The sequence below is a fragment of the Rhipicephalus microplus genome, chromosome 3 (assembly GCF_043290135.1).
Source record: "Rhipicephalus microplus isolate Deutch F79 chromosome 3, USDA_Rmic, whole genome shotgun sequence".
NCBI classification, from domain to species: domain Eukaryota; kingdom Metazoa; phylum Arthropoda; class Arachnida; order Ixodida; family Ixodidae; genus Rhipicephalus; species Rhipicephalus microplus.
The window spans coordinates 7,479,015-7,484,775 of NC_134702.1; the positions used below are offsets into that span (position 1 = coordinate 7,479,015).

Genomic DNA, 5,761 nt, shown 5'->3' on the forward strand with positions numbered 1-5,761 from the left:
ACCACGATTTTTGTTAAAAAGTGCAGTTACACAAAGGTACAATTTTAAGGAATTGAAGCGTGTGCATATACGTGTCTATTCATCTGAGTTTATTTCAAAGCTTTCTATACCATACATCGTTTTAGCTTAATGGCGCCTGTGTCGTGCTCTTAACCTAGAGTCACGGGTTGAAATCCTGGCAACGGCGACCACGCTTTGACGTGGGCGAACTGCATAAACATAGCTTCTACCTTCATTTTCTCTCCTTTTAATAAGCAATCGTTGGTGAAATTAACGACAATAGAGTTTTCGAAGAATGATTCTTGAATCTCATGTGATTCATAGTTTTCCTTTACGGTCTCTTAGGCACTTGTTTCTGATCGGTGGAGTTACTACAAACTGCGAGCAGTAACCACCGTCAATAATACCCCCGACACCATTGGGGGGTACTGTGCTTCCGCCACGCTGCACGGTTCAAGGTGGGAACCTATTTTTTTACGGTATTCAATTTTGCTCTGGCGGGTTGTCGTTTACCCTAAGCTATATATACATATAAAACATCTATCTCCGTGTGTCTCACTCGTCAGCGAGGTTTCTGGGATTCGCGATGACTCCCTCGAGAGAAGGCGACACTTAAAATGCACCCCAGCGAGCGCACGTTTTTTTTTTTCTGATCGCAGGCGTTGCGAATTTCGAAATGGCTCCGTCAACCGAGAACTTAGAGCCGACGCGCGAGCTTTTGATGTTTTGGACCCTTCTACTCCATCTTCTTCTTTCACTTATTTCCCAATTCAAAGCATCCAAAAAAAAGTTTCCCACTGTTGTCCCGTTCTATTTTGTTTGTTTGTTTTTTTTCTTCTTCTATTCCGTGTACGCTCCCCTGCTTGCATGCGTGCCTTCGTGTGCAAACATAAGCATGCCAGTGCGTACGTACCTCATGGGAATACTACTTCAGCGCCTCTCGGCAGCTGAACAGCTGAAACGCGCAACGCACATACACACACACACACACACACACACACACACACACACACGCACGCACGCAGACACACACACACATTTTCTGGTAGAAATAAAGATATCACCACCACCACCACCACCACCGCCTCAACCAAATAAACGTCTTTCTTTTGCGCTATACAAAAACGCAAACTTGGTGGTTCTCGCCGATCTGCTTCGCACAGGCAGGCGTCGTTTACACTTTGTACGCAAAAAACTGTAATATATATATATATATATATATATATATATTACTGCAAAGAAATAAAAATTGAAGGGACCAGTACAGCGACTGGTTGCGCTATTTCAGAGGAGGACAGCGGGGATCCATCGGGATACCGCAGCCTCCACCACGCGCTGGATGAGCCGGCGTTGATCTTCTGGCTGGGAAGCATGCAAGAAGGACTCTCACGACTCTGGTGTATTTGTGTTGTCTGTGTTGTAATGCGTGCACGTCCACATCATATGTATGGGTGTCGCCGGATGATGTGAGCAATGTTGGCAGCTTGGCGCTATCTGTTCCGGGAAAATTCTATTGTATACATAAGAGGGGGTGTGGGAAGCTGCCGGTCTTCAGTTTGCGCTATTGGACGGCCTCGCGTCTTGTAAAATCATGGTGTGAGGGAGGGTATACGCATCTTCTGAGCCGGTAGTACTGTAGGATGTCTGTATACGTGGGGAGTAGTGTGTCGTGCGACATATTTGTGTCAGGGGAAGTGGCATGGGGAACCCTGCACTCGGCTTGGCAGCTATAAGATCTCGGGCGAGAACTGCGCTCAGTGATTCATGAACTGTAGTCCAAAGGAGTAAGAGGGATGTAGAAGAGGGGGGAGCAGAGAGTAGGATGTGTAATGCCTGGCAACAGATGCGGCCGGCATCGCAGTTGTGGATAACTTTTGAGAGTCACTAGTGACAACTTTGGTAATAAGGTGAGCTAGCGCAAGCGCGATGGAAGCGTCCGCTGCTGCGGTGACCGTTTCTGTTTGGCGAACGCTTCATGTTGTGTGCCAGCTACGATGGGGGCGAGGGCTATCGGCACCATCACTGGTTTAGAGGTGCGGCAAGAGGCGTCCGCATACGTAACGTTCGAACGCCCGCTGAAGCATTTCTGGAAAGGACGTGCCCGGTCGGCCTGTCGCTCACTGTGGTGATCCGGATGCAGCCGCTTGGGAATGGGAGGGATGCAGAGACTTCGACGATATTTTGGTGCGAAGTCTGCGTAGCTGGGGGCCGCACTCCTTGGTGAGATCCCAACCTCCTGCAGTAGCGCCCGGCCAGCGCGTGTAAGTCACAGCTGCTCATATTGGGCGGTAAGAGTAGCTTAAATGAGCTTGCTTACATTGTTGGTGATGTCAAGAGCCGTACGCTGGTGAGTGGCTGTGAACATGGAAGACCCAAGGTCGTCTTATGTTCTTTGCGAAGTGTTGTCTCCAGCCGTTTGATTTTGACGCAGGTGAGACGTAGGTAAGGTGCAGAGTAGGTGATGCGAGAGCAGATGAAGACTTGAACGAGGCGTAGGAGGTTCAACAAGCACTCTCGCATGACTCGGTGCTTGTTGGAGACTTGCTCGCGAAGGCGTCCGATGTGTACCACCGATTGGTCAATGCGCTGTAGCGGAATAGTATTGCTGCCGTCCGCCTGTAAATGCAGGCCCAGTATCCTGATGTGATATGTTCGAGGGATGTGGTTACCATGGACCTGGAAGTTCATCTCAGGAAATACTTTTGTGCACGTCGTCCTCGGGACATGATAATAATTTACTCTGACGAAGTCGCCGAACAGCTAAGGCCAACTGCGTTGAGGTATCTGCCGATATGGTTGATGGTGGTCTGGAGAGCCGCTTCCATCTGGCCGTCGCTGCCCTGCGTGATCCAAAAAGTGAGATCGTCAGCATACAGAATGTGGTGTAAGTTGGGGAAGTCCGCCACAAGTTTAGGTGTCTTATCAGTGCGACGTTGAAAAGCAGTGGCGATAGAACGGAGCCTTGGGGTGTGCCACGGTTACCAGGAGAAACGATGCATGAACTTTTCGTGCCGACGCATAGTTTTATTTTTTGGTCGGTGAAAAAATCTCGCACCCATGCGTAAGTACGATGTCCAACGCCAAGGGTCTGTAGTGGCCGAAGAATTGCTTTGTGGAGAACGTTGTCGAAAGCTTTGGCAACATCGAGACCCACAATGACTTTCGTGTCAAGGGTGCGTCGCATGACGACCCTGAAGAAGAACCATAATTTTCGCGGCTGCTAGATGAAGGTGAAAGCCGAACATTGTGTCTTGGAGAAGGTGGTTGTCTTCAAGGTAGCGAAAGAGTCTAGTCTGGATAACGTATTGCATCAACTTCCCCTCACAGGAAGTGAAGAGATAAGGCGGAGGTTGGCCAAGGTGGGTGATTTTCCCGGCATGGCTTGCTTTTTCGTCGATGAAGTAAGGTACCGAGGCATCTGCACGGCACACCGAAAACACCCCTTATGTCTTCATTGATATGTGGGGTTTGATGTCCCAAAACCACCTAATGATTACAAGAGATGCCGTAGTGGAGGGCTCCGGAAATTTCGGCTACCATGGTTTCTTCAATTTGCACTTAAATCTGAGCACATGTACCTACGACGCTTTCGCCTCCATCAAAAATGCAGTCACCACAACTGATTGATTGATATGTGGGGTTTAACGTCCCAAAACCACCATATGATTATGAGAGACGCCGTAGTGGAGGGCTCCGGAAATTTCGACCACCTGGGGTTCTTTAACGTGCACCCAAATCTGAGCACACGGGCCTACAACATTTCCGCCTCCATCGGAAATGCAGCCGCCACAGCCGGGATTCGAACCCGCGACCGGCGGGTCAGCAGCCGAGTACCTTAGCCACTAGACCACCGCGGCGGGGCCAGTCGCCACAACTGGAAATCTATCCCGCGACCTGCGGTTCAGCAGCCGAGTGTTTTCGTCACTAGACCTCCGCAGCGGGGCGCCTTATGTGTTTCACACACTGCTCTCTGTGGGCGGCGCTAGGCTGTCGCCGCCTGTGGTGCCACCTTTTGTGAGCGGTAAGGGCAAGTAATGTGTCATGACACTTACCAGCTCTGATATAGAAGTATTCGGCAACGACGCAGTTAACCCTCTGTGATGCACTACTCTCTAAAAAAATTCATTTCCTTATAATTTGCAAAACAGCATTAATGCGATGACTTAAGAATATGTTTAGCACCATTTTCGAAAAAGTGGGTAGAACAAGTTCTTAGAGAAAAAAATGCCCCGAACTCCCCGAAGTAAATTGTGAGGAAATGCGAATGCATCACGTAGTGTTCATAATGGCGTTTCGCACGTCAGAACCCAATGTTAAAAGAACATTGTTTTTTTTTCTTACACCATGCATTCAATAACGCCGCTCACCGCAGGTGGCGTTTTTTTTTTTTTTGTAGCAAGAAACACGGTATCCGTTTCCTGCTCAACAGAAACTAGCGTGCTCTGCAGCTGTTTCCATGGGAGAGGGAAGCTGGGACGGATTCAGACGGACACCTGACATAGCCCGACTAACAAATGCATTCGCATTTAGAAGCATCACGTATATGCCCCGTTTGTACAGCGTCGGTATAATGTGGCATAAAAAAAGTGGTATGTATACGTGTATACCATTGTCCTCATGTGGTAAAGAAGAAAAAAAGTTAACAGGAATATTAATCATCAATTTATTGAGGCTGTTTACTTTCAATGTGCAGCAGAACATTGTGTTTGGCGCACAGCATGCTACTGTGCATTTATGCCAAGCACAGGTGATGGTGTCAAGTGAAAAATATACATCAGCCACGGTGATTTTGCGAGTGTAGCAATTAGCTGTTCGTAAAGCGAACCGCGATTCATGACGTCTTTGCAAAATTAAAAATGGAGATACTCCCTATGTGCAAAAGCAGCTGTAGAATATTGGCCTTTTAGCACGAACACAATCTTCAAAATTCAACCCAAGAATGATTTGCCAAAAACTCTGAATAATGACAGCAAGATTGCCTGTCTGGGTTGCAAGCAAATCTCTAGGTTTTGTTTACTAAACGGGTAAAACTGAACTTTTTACAGTCATATTGCGGAGCGATGCTTTCAAGGCGCTCAATTAAGCTGCTGCAGCCGATGACGAGCAATAATACAGGTACGTGCAAAATCCAATTTCCTCTCCAAACCACAATTTAAAGTTTTAAGACAGCCTTGTACGCCTTGATAGATGGTACCGCTAGTAAGGGCGGTGCCAACTTGGACCATTTTTTATTGTGGTTGTTTTAAATGCAGTGAAAAGTCACAAGAGGGAAACGCGTTCGTTAGAAAAGCGGGAAGGTTAGGGAGCTCTCAGGCAGGCTGGCAACACTGCCATGTGGAAGGGGCGTGGAACAATTAGGAGCTGCTAGAAGCACACCGAGGATGCACTGAGCAAACACACGCGAGCTACGGCAAATTGCGTCCTAGGTCGTGCACAGAGTTTGTTCCTTTTATCATGACCCTCACACTGCCTATTTTTTTTCTCACACTGCCTATCTCGCTCGCGAAAAGCCAATCTGTGCTTCGGACAGAGCGATGGCGAGGTGAGCAAACGGGACAAGGTGATCACAAAGGCGACGAGGATCCGCCGCATGCGAAGACCCGATTACTCGACCTCGCTTCCTGAGCCCCGTGCGCAAGGTGCGCGTTAAAAGAGACAATCTACAGAAAGGCAAAGAAATGGGGAAATGACGAGGATTTTGTCAGCGCAACATTATGCGGACAACCTGGCCACGCAGAAAGCATGGGCGTGCAGGGTAGAG

At 48.4% G+C, this 5,761-nt stretch overlaps 1 pseudogene; it reads right to left on the reverse strand.

Annotated features, from left to right (window-relative positions):
- Positions 1 to 1,284: 1,284 nt before the first annotated feature.
- On the reverse strand, positions 1,285 to 3,311 carry LOC142802733 (uncharacterized; annotated as a pseudogene).
- Positions 3,312 to 5,761: the final 2,450 nt, after the last annotated feature.